The sequence below is a fragment of the Schistocerca gregaria genome, chromosome 3 (assembly GCF_023897955.1).
Source record: "Schistocerca gregaria isolate iqSchGreg1 chromosome 3, iqSchGreg1.2, whole genome shotgun sequence".
In the NCBI taxonomy this organism is placed as follows: Eukaryota; Metazoa; Arthropoda; class Insecta; order Orthoptera; family Acrididae; genus Schistocerca; species Schistocerca gregaria.
This window is the reverse complement of record NC_064922.1, coordinates 180,466,440-180,481,014: the sequence shown is the minus strand read 5'-3', so window position 1 is coordinate 180,481,014 and position 14,575 is coordinate 180,466,440. Positions and strand designations below refer to the sequence as shown.

At 38.7% G+C, this 14,575-nt stretch overlaps 2 protein-coding genes across 2 annotated transcripts in view; both read left to right on the top strand.

Moving 5' to 3' along the window:
• Positions 1-14,575, top strand: part of LOC126355845 (carcinine transporter-like) — a 361,113-nt gene that overhangs the window by 34,901 nt on the left and 311,637 nt on the right. The window lies entirely within an intron of this gene.
• LOC126355299 (solute carrier family 22 member 7-like) overlaps positions 9,590-14,575 on the top strand; it is a 570,778-nt gene continuing 565,792 nt past the window's right edge. The window contains exon 1 of the mRNA XM_050005590.1: positions 9,590-9,653. The gene's annotated coding sequence lies outside the window, so the exon portion shown is untranslated. The remainder of the gene's footprint in view (positions 9,654-14,575) is intronic.

Here is a 14,575-nt window from a genome sequence, read left to right as displayed (position 1 = left end):
TTGCCGTCCTACGGGCCCGGGCTCGATTCCCGGCTGGGTCGGGGATTTTCTCCGCTCAGGGACTGGGATGGGTCTTGTGTTCTATTCATCGTCATTTTATCCCCCTCCAGCGCGCAGGTCGCCCAATGTGGCGTCGACTGTAATAAGACCTGCACCAAGGCGGCCGGACCTGCCACGGAAGGGGCCTCCCAGCCAATGACGCCAAACGCTCATTTCCATTTTGTTCATAAAAAATGTTACGCCATTGCTCGGAAGCGGAATTTTGCTGTAGTCAGTAGCGAACCAGTGTGTGAATCGGACATTCAAAAAAAGGGGGTATGATGCCCAATGAAAACGTCCTCCGCAATCGCGGACGAAACGTTCGCGTTCAAGGAAAATCCTTTCGACCACGGCATAATAGCCCGGAACATTTCATTAATTATGCTTATTATGGCAGTGTCTGCTAAATAAAACGGAACACACTTTTCCAGGACTGCAGCAGTTTTAACCCACACCAGATAAACAAGATTATTTTCGAACGAATCTCATTTTAAAGTGCCTAATTTACATAACTAACGCGACGGAATTCAGTAAGTAAATATTGAAATCAAACAGGCCTACAAATTACTACAAATAAACAGTTCTGACGGCTGAAATCTATTCTCTGTGACTGTTACTGTAATGTGTGTACGGTGATGAGAAGAAATTACTGATTAAAATCTCTCTGTCTTTAATTAAAAAGCAAAGGAAAAAGACTAAAGCAGGATCAGTATGGAGGGATATTTACAACAAAAATTGATGTTAATGTAACATCATTATGATGTTAATGTAACATCATTATGATTTAACGTGCAAATGACACATGGAACATGAAACTAATTAACTAACTAGCTGTTGATATATGACGAAGCATGGTATACATTTACAAAGTTTAAAAACCTAAAAATTAAATTGATATGTGAAATGAAGCAGGTAATCAAACTAGACTTACACTCCAATTGTGGTATGTTTTCCTGAATAACTGACAGAGGTACTGGCAACAGATATTCTGGGAAAAGAAGAAAAAAGGCTATGTTGGGAAGGTAGACCTGTATGTTACACAGGTTACGCTATCATTACTCAAAGAATTACCTACACACATGTTAAGGCAAAATATTCATTTCACAGAGCCTAACAGTTTCGTACCACCCTCTTAATGACTGTTATCAACATTGTAAATTCTGGAACATGTTTAAATATTATATCGTTTTCTTATCCTGTAAGTTGCTATTATTGGTCACACACTAAATGACGCATCACGGTAAGATTTCAAATCCGCCATCCGATGTAGCCCAAAACATAGTTTCAACGCACTTATACTTCCATGGCTCACCGCGGTGATACTTTCCCGTGATATCACTGAAACGTCCATGTCCAGTTTCGATCGCTGGGAACATTTATCGGTTTTTGTGGTCGTATCCTAAATTGTATCTTGTGCTTCTATCGTGTGGAGACGAAGAGGCTTTATGAAAAATGCCAGCTTGTGTCGTTTGTGGATGTATTAACCAATCTGATCGTAATCTAAAGTTTAAAAGAATCACATTTCATTCATAAGTGGATCCATTCAATTACTGTTTTCTTTTTTATACATGAATTATGGTTGCATTGTATACTTTTATTCTTTCCTGTGTTTCTCATTGCCGTAAACGATCCAATATCCGAGACAAACATTATCAACTGTCTCGTTGCCACACAACACACGGCTAAGGTGATGCACCATGTCATGCCTTAAATTTCTCCCGCCGATAATTATCCATTGTTCGTATTTCCTCCCTCTTTAAATAAAAACGATTCTGACTAGAAGAGACGGAGACAGTTGTCTTGTGTGTGTAACTTTTGAGTGTATCAATGTGTGCATATGGCTGGATTCCTTTGTGAAGAAGGCCTTAAACGTATGACAACAGTCTTTTCGTCGTGCCTGGTTGCTGTTCGGTGTGCGAACCCGTTTCGCAGTATAGTTATTCTTTCATAAAGTGTAGTGTAAGTAATAAATAATCCACTTCACTTCATGAGAAACAATGATGTAGGGAATCACAAAACCAGAAGCAAATGCAAAAACTGACATTTATTACGCCACATTAAGATGGTCTGTAACACAAACAGGGGTTCACAATGCTACAACCAAAAGTTTTGATAACTTACCCAATGATATAAGGTGTCTGAAAGACAGCAAAGTAAAATTGGAAACTAAACTGAAAACGTTCCTCTTTGACAACTCCTCCTATTGTGCACAAGACTGTCTATTAATGATATGTGTAAAAAGCGATCGGTCTGTGCTTAATTAAAAAGCAAAGAAAGTAATAAATGATCAACAAGAGGGATATTTTAAAAAAACTGATGCTAATATAAAATGACCCATCCACATCATTACTGTTTATTGTGTAACTGATACATAGAACATTAAACTAATCAACTAACTAAGTTTTGGTATATAACAAAGAATGGTATAGATTTACATACTCAGAAAACCTCAAAATTAAATTAAAATGTAAAATGAAGCAGATAATCAAAATGGACTTACATTCCAATTGTGATGCACTTTATTATTGCTGAAAACTGACAGTTCCCGGCGAGAAATATTGCGGGTAAAGAAGAAACTAGGCTACTGTTGGAAAGGTACACGTTACACTAGTTAGGCTATCGTTCCTGGGAAATGACTTACATATATGTTAAAGCAAAATACCCATTTTAGGGAGCCTAACCGTTTGAGACTATTCCCTTAATCACATTTACAGTATTGCTTAGTGCTGGAACATATTTAAAAAGTTATATTGTTTTTTTAGTCTGGAAACGGTCATTATTGGTCGCACACAGAATCAGGCATCGTGGGGAAGACATTGAAATGAGAAGATGCGTAACTACAATGAAAGTAATGCAGTGACGCTCTAATAAAACAGAACTCGGTTTTGCATGAGGGTATGCAGTTCTGATTCTTTGACATTAGAACAAAAGTGCACTGTAATGTACAACAATGATAGCATAAATTGCTTCTTTCCTCATTATATATGTTTATGGGCTAACAAAGAACACATAGGTAAGTTTTTTGATAACGTAAACATTAAATTCGTTATAAGTACGAGTTGAAAGCTGAAAATGCAACGAACAAGAAGTGGTACCAGCAAGAAAAAAGCACTGGTTTCGGAGTTCCAGCTTTATTTGCTATCGATACAAATACAGCGAAAGCGGAAGAAAATGAATAACGCAACGATGCTTCTTTCATCACTTCTTTCTCTTCTTGCTTATTCGAAACATATGACATTAACGAGGCCACGTGAGTCGTATTACTAGAGCAAATACGCATTCAAGAACAGGGAAACGTTTGATATTGACTTCCTGATACTACGTTATTTATGTAAGGACTGTAGTTTTTAGTATTTAAAACAGCTGTGCGTGTACACGACAGACACAGCTAACAAGAAGCAGTCGGAAACAATAGTCTGTTAATGATCTGTGCTATTCTATAGCATCACCTCCTTTCTTTCTTAACCTTCTAGCGTCAAAAGGTTTTGCTTTTCACATTTAATCAAATATAACATTGATGATGATAATTTATGGCAATGTTTGCCGACAAGATAAAGAATGCAACACTTAACACTAGATTGCGTACTCACGGCAGTTCTCCTTGGCCGTTTTTTGGTACGACTTGGAAAGAGAGAAAAATTAATGAATGATCGCCTATGCGTCGGTTCTCGATTGTGTTTACGAGACGTACAGATTGATAGCGCGAAAATAATTTCTCAAATGACCTCTTAACCCGGTTTGCTTTCACGCAATCAGACTCTTCAATGAAATTACCTAAGGGACCTATCTGAATAATAAAAAAAATTGGAAATGAATGCAAAACAGTGAAATTTTATAAAAAAAGTTGTCAGATCCGAAACTGAATACATTAATGGTCTCCCAAATACAATCGAGACACCGCAATAAAGAGCGAACCTGTAAAAAAGTTCATTTAAACATAAACATTATTTATGGTTAATTTAAAGAAAAGAAGAAGCATAGATTTTCTGCACAGTGAAGCATCAATATATTCTCAAAGAACAAAGGCGTTAAACTATGAACATTAACAAATTAACAATTAATACACAACTTACATTTTTATGTTTTTCTCATACATGGAACAGCCCAACAATCGCTGCTTTGGTATGTGTGATATTTTGCAAAAATTAAATGTCCTGGCGTGGGCGTAAGTATTTTTTATCGTCACAAGGTTTACAATAGCGTTTTTTTTTCTCAGTGATAACGTAGTTTTTCACACTAAATGAAATATAACTTGTAGCGGTGCTACACAACACGTTTTAACAAGTCGGCGACCAAACATCAAAGGTAATGAAATACATGTTAGCATATCGGCGTCCAGAAGTACAACTAACTATAAAGACTGTGGAATTTTCCTAACAAATGATAAATTGTTCTTTCTTATGTTTCGCAGCTTCTTGCTATCAAGCGCTGCGGCAATGATTTTAAATATATTTGCGCCCAGCGAGTCGTAGGGTTTAAAAGTATCTTTTAAACGCTGGCCGCGCGTGTTGGTATAGGCGCACATTATAAACAGATTTCGTTTCTTTACTCTCGCGTTTTCTTGCTTAGTATCATTACAAGCTACACCTCGATGGCTGTCCTTTTCTCATATGCAAAATGTCTGAAATCCAATAATATCACATTGCTTCCCTCGTGAGGAGCGATGACTTCGTCAGGATCATTGCGACGCACATGTAGTCGTGATATTATTGCTTTCGTGAAACAAGTTAGTATTACTTGCAAAAATTCTTTGAATAGATTTTACACACTACATAGGCAAAGAGGTTAACATACAGAGTATCAGGTAAGTATATTCGTACGACTGAAACTGATAGTTATTTGTCCATAGGATAACTACATGACAATTGAACTGTGCTCTTTCTAATGTATTGTACAAGGATAACAAATGTTCATTTCTCGGTAAAAGATAATGAAATTAGAATAAAGATACACATACATAGATACATTATACATTTCATAATATATATTAAAATATAACAAAGAAATAATTTACTTGACTTCGCAGGAAGTCTGGGTGCACTGTGCACACGTAGAAAAAATATGTCACAAAAATTTACATTCTTGTTTTACTATGACATATTACAGGAATATTTTTGTCGTTGTTTCGTCGAAGATTTCTTGCAGTTAATACGTAGTACTTTACTTATTTGTGGCTTTCATGACCTGCAAAAAAAATGTTGCAATACACTCGGGTAGGTATGAGTTGAACTGGGGGTGGTAGGACTTCGGGTATGAATGATAGCACTGCACTTGAGTGGGGAAATTGATTACACTTTCACAGTGGAGGAAAAGTAGGGCATCACTTTCACTGTAGAAGTTGGAGTAGTTGTCGGGGTGTGATGTTGCTTTGTAAATACGTCGTGCGTCAGGAACTGGAAGATTCTGCAACATGTTGAGCCGTATGGTGGCGGTCTCTATTTCACTTGACACATGTCCGTTTTTCCATTTATGTTTTCGTACATGAAAAATAAAAAAAAATCTGTATTAGAATGTGCTTACTTACTAATAACTTAGTCTAAAAGAAAATTGGATTAGGTAAGGATAACAATTGTTTTTCCCCCCATGAACCATGGACCTTGCCGTTGGTGGGGAGGCTTGCGTGCCTCAGCGATACAGATGGCCGTACCGTAGGTGCAACCACAACGGAGGGGTATCTGTTGAGAGGCCAGACAAACGTGTGGTTCCTGAAGAGGGGCAGCAGCCTTTTCAGTAGTTGCAGGGGCAACAGTCTGGATGATTGACTGATCTGGCCTTGCAACATTAACCAAAACGGCCTTGCTGTGCTGATACTGCGAACGGCTGAAAGCAAGGGGAAACTACAGCCGTAATTTTTCCCGAGGACATGCAGCTTTACTGTATGATTAAATGATGATGGCATCCTCTTGGGTAAAATATTCCGGAGGTAAAATAGTCCCCCATTCGGATCTCCGGGCGGGGACTACTCAGGAGGATGTCGTTATCAGGAGAAAGAAAACTGGCGTTCTACGGATCGGAGCGTGGAATGTCAGATCCCTTAATCGGGCAGGTAGGTTAGAAAATTTAAAAAGGGAAATGGATAGGTTAAAGTTAGATATAGTGGGAATTAGTGAAGTTCGGTGGCAGGAGGAACAAGACTTCTGGTCAGGTGACTACAGGGTTATAAACACAAAATCAAATAATGGTAATGCAGGAGTAGGTTTAATAATGAATAGGAAAATAGGAATGCGGGTAAGCTACTACAAACAGCATAGTGAACGCATTATTGTGGCCAAGATAGATACGAAGCCCACACCTACTACAGTAGTACAAGTTTATATGCCAACTAGCTCTGCAGATGATGAAGAAATTGAAGAAAAGTACGATGAAATAAAAGAAATTGTTCAGATAGTGAAGGGAGACGAAAATTTAATAGTAATGGGTGACTGGAATTCGAGTGTAGGAAAAGGGAGAGAAGGAAACATAGTAGGTGAATATGGATTGGGGCTAAGAAATGAAAGAGGAAGCCGCCTAGTAGAATTTTGCACGGAGCACAACTTAATCATAGCTAACACTTGGTTTCAGAATCATGAAAGAAGGTTGTATACGTGGAAGAACCCTGAAGATACTAAAAGGTATCAAATAGATTATATAATGGTAAGACAGAGATTTAGGAACCAGGTTTTAAGTTGTAAGACATTTCCAGGGGCAGATGTGGACTCGGACCACAATCTATTGGTTATGACCTGTAGATTAAAACTGAAGAAACTGCAAAAATGTGGGAAATTAAGGAGATGGGACCTGGATAAACTGAAAGAACCAGAGGTTGTACAGAGTTTCAGGGAGAGCATAAGGGGACAATTGACAGGAATAGGGGAAAGAAATACAGTAGAACAAGAATGGGTAGCTCTGAGAGATGAAGTAGTGAAGGCAGCAGAGGATAAAGTAGGTAAAAAGACGAAGGCTGCTAGAAATCCTTGGGTAACAGAAGAAATATTGAATTTAATTGATGAAAGGAGAAAATATAAAAATGCAGTAAATGAAGCAGGCAAAAAGGAATACAGACGTCTCAAAAATGAGATCGACAGGAAGTGCAAAATGGCTAAACAAGGATGGCTAGAGGACAAATGTAAGGATGTAGAAGCTTATCTCACTAGGGGTAAGATAGATACTGCCTACAGGAAAATTAAAGAGACCTTTGGAGAGAAGAGAACCACGTGTATGAATATCAAGAGCTCAGATGGCAACCCAGTTCTAAGCAAAGAAGGGAAGGCAGAAAGGTGGAAGGAGTATATAGAAGGTTTATACAAGGGTGATGTACTTGAGGACAATATTATGGAAATGGAAGAGGATGTAGATGAAGACGAAATGGGAGATGCGACACTGCGTGAAGAGTTTGACAGAGCACTGAAAGACCTGAGTCGAAACAAGGCCCCCGGAGTAGACAACATTCCATTAGAACTACTGACGGCCTTGGGAGAGCCAGTCATGACAAAACTCTACCAGCTGGTGAGCAAGATGTATGAGACAGGCGAAATACCCTCAGACTTCAAGAAGAATATAATAATTCCAATCCCAAAGAAAGCAGGTGCTGACAGATGTGAAAATTACCGAACTATCAGTTTAATAAGTCACAGCTGCAAAATACTAACGCGAATTCTTTACAGACGAATGGAAAAACGGGTAGATGCGGACCTCTGGGAGGATCAGTTTGGATTCCGTCGAAGTGATGGAACACGTGAGGCAATACTGACCTTACGACTTATCTTAGAAGAAAGATTAAGGAAAGGCAAACCTACGTTTCTAGCATTTGTAGACTTAGAGAAAGCTTTTGACAATGTTGACTGGAATACTCTTTTTCAAATTCTAAAGGTGGCAGGGGTAAAATACAGGGAGCGAAAGGCTATTTACAATTTGTACAGAAACCAGATGGCAGTCATAAAAGTCGAGGGGCACATAAGGGAAGCAGTGGTTGGGAAAGGAGTGAGACAGGGTTGTAGCCTCTCCCCGATGTTATTCAATCTGTATATTGAGCAAGCAGTAAAGGAAACAAAAGAAAAATTTGGAGTAGGTATTAAAATTCATGGAGACGAAGTAAAAACTTTGAGGTTCGCCGATGACATTGTAATTCTGTCAGAGACTGCAAAGGACTTGGAAGAGCAGTTGAACGGAATGGACAGTGTCTTGAGAGGAGGATATAAGATGAACATCAACAAAAGTAAAACGAGGATAATGGAATGTAGTCAAATTAAATCGGGTGATGCTGAGGGAATTAGATTAGGAAATGAGACACTTAAAGTAGTAAAGGAGTTTTGCTATTTAGGAAGTAAAATAACTGATGATGGTCGAAGTAGAGAGGATATAAAATGTAGACTGGCAATGGCAAGGAAGGCGTTTCTGAAGAAGAGAAATTTGTTAACATCGAATATAGATTTATGTATCAGGAAGTCGTTTCTGAAAGTATTTGTTTGGAGTGTAGCCATGTATGGAAGTGAAACATGGACGATTACTAGTTTGGACAAGAAGAGAATAGAAGCTTTCGAAATGTGGTGCTACAGAAGAATACTGAAGATAAGGTGGATAGATCAAGTAACTAATGAGGAGGTATTGAATAGGATTGGGGAGAAGAGAAGTTTGTGGCACAACTTGACTAGAAGAAGGGATCGGTTGGTAGGACATGTTTTGAGGCATCAAGGGATCACAAATTTAGCGTTGGAGGGCAGCGTGGAGGGTAAAAATCGTAGAGGGAGACCGAGAGATGAGTACACTAAGCAGATTCAAAAGAATGTAGGTTGCAGTAGGTACTGGGAGATGAAGCAGCTTGCACAGGATAGAGTAGCATGGAGAGCTGCATCAAACCAGTCCCAGGACTGAAGACAACAACAACAACAACAACAATTGTTTATGTACATAAGGTCTCATTCTCTTAGGAATGCTTAATTCTCATGTTTATCTATTTTCTGGTTTTATTTGGTTCGACATGTTTTCGTAATTACTCTTCCTGGTCAGTAAATTCGGTGGTGGTGGTGGTGGTTAGTGTTTAACGTCCCATCGACAACGAGGTCATTAGAGACGGAGCGCAAGCTCGGGTTAGGGAAGGATTGGGAAGGAAATCGGCCGAGCCCTTTCAAAGGAACCATCCCGGCAGTTGCCTGAAACGATTTAGGGAAATCACGGAAAACCTAAATCAGGATGGCCGGAGACGGGATTGAACCGTCGTCCTCCCGAATGCGAGTCCAGTGTGCTAAGTAAATTCGGTAGCAATTGTCAAAATCGAGCTTTAGACTCTTCCGATCAGTACATGACTGTTTAATTCATTGCTTTATCACATTTTATTTTGAATGCATTTCAAACATATTTGGCATCCGAGCTCATTGTGCAAAGAAAAATTGATTGTTGTGCGCTCAGCGTACACAGTGTTACGTTCGTTGGTCACAATCAAGTGATAATAACTTGACAGTTTCACAACGCTAGCAGAAGTATTCTGCGAGAAGCAGAGCGTTTGGTGTCTACTAGCCATGGTGTGAGTTTTTACACAGTTTTTCATCGACTGTGGATTACGGAAGCAGCCAGATGCGGCGACTGCCGCAGCTGTTTCGAAGAATGTGTCCGTGGAAAGGCGTACAGTACCGTTTGTGGTACGTACAACACTTATTCACTTTCACTCTTCGGCTTTCTACATCGTGATTTCGTGGTACAAGTACTTATAACATTAGTTCACACGCGGTATTTCACACGTGTCCTTGGAGTTATCACCATTTCAGTTCACACGTTATTATTAATTCGCGTTCACATTTATCTGGTCGTCATGTTAAGGTTCACACGCAACACTTTTATACGTGTCCATTAATTACTTGTCTATAGTCGGTTCACACGCAGCAGCCTATACTTGTCCATTTATTACTGACTGCACTATTACTACAAAGTACAGTTAACATTTAGTATGAATATCATGTCTAAAAATTATTTACAAAGAAATATTTAGTATCTGTGACTACAAGGCCTGACGAAAAGCGTGTCTCTTGTCCGTAGTTTGTGCTTCCAAGGTGCTTTAGGTTTACAGTTTGTTCGAAATCTTGTTGTTCTTTTCTGTTTACAATAGTTACTCTTTTCTCAAGTTCAGCTCTTTTATTTTCTCTCTATTACGTCGTCAGTTTGAAGACATAGCCAAAGTGGCTTCGTTCACGTGATGAACAGTTCGTGTTCAAACTACCATTAGGGAAATTGGGAAGCTTGGTGTTCTCTGTTGTGCAATTGCACATAACAAATCTTAATTGAACTCGCAATTTGCGGAGAATAAGCATAGCCCGTCGACAACCAATGTGTTCGTATAGTCTGTAATTATCAATCATGGAACCAGCCCATACAATTCACTTCTCTACTGGATAAGGTATGATGGTAAGGATACTGGTTAGAGGAAAACACAAAAGACTTTTATGGAGTGAGGAGATTTGAAGACACAGTGTTAATGACGTATGATATGATGAGCTTAACACAAATTATCATCACCTTAGTTTTTCATGACAAATAGTATAATTAAATCGATACAGTTGTTTCAGTGTCGTCTGATCCAGCTCTCTAAACAATTTACTATGCAAATCTAAAATTACTTAAACCATGCATTAGCAGTGAACTGTTCCATGTATCTTAAAACTGTTTTTTTTTTTTTTAAAAAAAGTCTTTCAGCTGCACTGTGCCATAAAATTGTTATGAGCGTATACGGTTTTCTCCGTATTATAGTAAAATAATTGAGTTGCGCACTTCTTTCCTTCTACCCTAACTGAATCGTTATTGACTTACTTGATTGTTATATGCTAAGCTGCTGCTTTTTGCCTGCTGATTTTCATAAGTGGTATCATAAAATTTGTTGTCGCACACTCCTTATGCATAACATAACATTTACCTCATTAGAGTAGGCCACCTTAATCTTTTTTTTTTACCTACGAGCAATCATTCTGGTCTGAATGATCATTTTAATTTATTTCATTCAAGAGGAGAGAGCTTTGCTTTAAAACTAGTGGTAGCAGGTGGCACTTAGCACGTCACTACTGTAATATTTATTTGTCAGCTCTTTCAGCTGTGGCCGTTCATGGCTCAGTTAACTTAAAACTAACTTACATCTAAGGCAAATCTTGCTCTCCTACAATAAATGTGTTTTACTTCAGGTGCTCACATAAATTACTTATCTTGTTGTGTCAGGTCGATAGGGTGTTAGTCCTGTACATTACTCTTGCATACGTTGGTACTACACACATAGTATGACAAGTTTAGAGTGTGTATATTTTATTTTAGCAGCTTAACTTAACAGATATTTTTGATGGTTGACTCGGTATTTATTCAAGTCTGCGTGATGAAACAATCCTTTTATTCGTCAGATATAGGGTCAGCTAATAGATAGAAACCAATGTGCGACTTTCTTAATATAATATATGGTCCTTCATACAACTGCTACCACTTGCGATTCTTATGATGAATCAAAGATGGTTTGAAGTGGGTCTTTAATAGCACTCGTTCATTTATACGATACGATAAGACTTTGCTAATGTCTTTATCATGCGCCTTTTTTCTTAGGTTGGCAAGAGTCGTTAAAGGTATGAGAGCTTGTCTTAACTTGTCGTCTAATGTTACTTCCGGGTGTTGTAATTTTGGGATGGGGTCTACCCATTCATTTCTTTCTAGTCGTTTAGAGACTAGTTCTGATGCTGTGAAACCAGTGAATGTGTGAGGTATCTCTTCAAAAGGTGTGACGAAATCAAACCACCGTGTCTTCTGGTTTGGAATATACGTTCGTATGAAACGATTGAACTCTTTGAATACTCTTACTGTGGGATTACTTTGCGGTCCGTACCGGTATATCAAAATTTGTCTGATGTTCTTAGTTACAAGGAAATTTCTGCATCGTTTCCCCACGAAAGTTGATGCGTTATCAGATAACATGGCTTCAGGCTTGCCAGAGCGAGGAAAATAGTCTTTCTCAATACGTCTAATTAGTGGAAGTATATTAGATGACTTCATTGCATACAGTCTCACGTGTTTGGTAAAAAGATCTAACAATAGGATCAGATACTTCACACCTCCACTTCCATGAGGAAGTGGACCTGCATAATCCAAACTTGACGATTTGGTTTGGTCTTTCTGTATGTATCGGGTTTAAAGTTGTATTTTGTTTGACAAGTTGAAAGGTTTCAACTGGTGGCAAATGGAACTATTTCTTAATAATTGGTGCACCTTTGCGGCAAAGACGCAAAAACTAACTCCGATGTAGAGGATCTTTCATAAGAAGAATTTTGTGATTAGAAATCTGTCCTATTAATTCAGTAGGCTCTTGCAATCTTTCCGTCATACGTGACAATGCATCAGCAATAATGTTATTCTTGCCCTTTTACATAAATAATTTCAAAATCATACTTATGTAGAAATAAACACTATCGAGTAAACGGAGGATGATAGACTTTGCAAGAGAGTAAGAAGCTCAGTGCTTGATGATCTGAGTATACTCTGATTTTGTGACCATAAATATAGTAATTAAAGCGGCGAAAAGCCCACACAACGGCTAATCCCTCGAATTCGGTTACCGAATATGATCTCTGACATTTGGTTAAGACCCGACTGGCAAAACTGGTTATTTTGACTTCCTCCTGTCCATCAGTTTTGTCTATTTGAAATAAAAGTGCATGTAATCCTCGAAACGATGCATCGCAAGAAATGCATAAATCTAAACTCATGTTTGGATGACTTAAAATGTTACTCTTTAGAAGAGTTTATTTGATCTTGTCAAAGGCTTTTTGGCATTCAGAACTCCACGTCCTGTGGACGTTTTTCTTGAGCAAATTTAACAATGCGGAATTGTTCATTGATTGATTAGGAATGAAGCGACGGAAGAATGAAGCTAATCCAATGAAACCTTTTAGTCGCCTTTTAGTGCAAAGCACAGGGAAATTTTCTATTGATGTTAACTTGCTGGGATCAGGGGAGATTCCTTCCGAAGAAATTATATGTCCTAAAATCTTGACTTCTTTCTTGGCAAATTTGGATTTTTGTAAATTTGCGGTAACACCAAAATCAGAGAGTCTTTGAAAGATCTTTTGTAGGAGATTTAAATGTTCTTCCCAGGATGTTGTTGCTATCAGTAAATCATCAACATAGACGGTGACTTGGTCAAGTAACTCTGGTCCTAGCACATGATCAAGTGCTCCAATAAATCACCAAAACTAATGTTGAGACCTAAAGGTACTACACGAAAATGATAGGATCTGCCGGCAAAGATAAAGGCTGTGTACTTCCTCGACGATGATGATAGTTTCACCTGCCAATTGTCTATTGATGATAAGAACCTCACACTATGGAATTTTTGTAGTTGTTACTCCAGTGGTTCTGGTGTTGTGCATACTGGAATGATGATTTTATTAATATTCCTTGCGTCCAAGACAAGTCTGACACTTCCATCGTGTTTCAAAACAGGTAACAACGGGCTACTGGAGGGAGAGTCGGACGGTTCTATGATTCTACACTTAAGCATTTTACGTATTTCTTGTTTGACGGCATCTTTACGGGACCGCGGAACTGAATAGGTTGTTTTGCAAAACATATCATGGTGTTTCACTCTCATGTTAAATTCATAGTCTACTATGATACCTGATTTTCTGGAAAAAATGTTCACAATTGTTGATAATAGGTCATGTAGTTCATACTTCTGTCTGTCGTCGAATCCGTCTGTTTCCACAACTCGTCGGCAGTTGGTAATAAGTCAGGGTCATTGTTGACGTCACTGAACTCGTCAACCGCACGGTGCTAATGTTGCCTGTCAGAAAGTCTACGTATTTTCACTTTACGTTCCAGGTTGGTTATCCTGACTGTGGTTCTCATTAGATGTAGACCAGTGTCCTATCATCTAGTCTTAACGTGCACTTACCTTCAGCTAAATCAATGATGGCACGATTTCTTCGTAGAAAGTCCATTCCTAACAAGCATGGCACTGACAGGTTCTTTACTACTAAAAATGTGCACTGTATACAGTCGGATTTAAATTGTATTGTTGCTTGTACTTGCAAGCTAACCTTCTGTACTAGGGAGCCTACTGCTCCGGATGCAGTACATCCTTGTGCAGGAAGTGAAGGAATTTTTGTTACAGAGCACACCATTTTATATACACACATACACATAGCATTAATATTTGCACCTGAGTCGGTGATGGCAATGATTGGTATATCATAAATGTTTATCAGAGTTGACGCTTGTAATTGGTTTTCCCAAAGGTCGTTGTTTTTGTAGGTGTTCTTTTCGTCTAATAGTTCGTCCTGTAAGTCTCTGTCGTCTTCGTATCTAATTATGTTGATGTGTCTTTTAATGAAGTTGCCCCCCATTGGTTGCGCAGCTTCCCCGTGGAGGCCTGAAGAAGCTGCTAATGGTTTTCCGACTGGGGTGGAGCTGAAATGTCAGTTATTTTTACTTGACTAGTTGTTTGCGACATACCAGGTCGAAAATTTGCGTTCGTATCCCATACGACTTGTGCATCTCTTGATTTCGTGTTATTTGACATCGCGTTAGGTGCTTGGTTCGC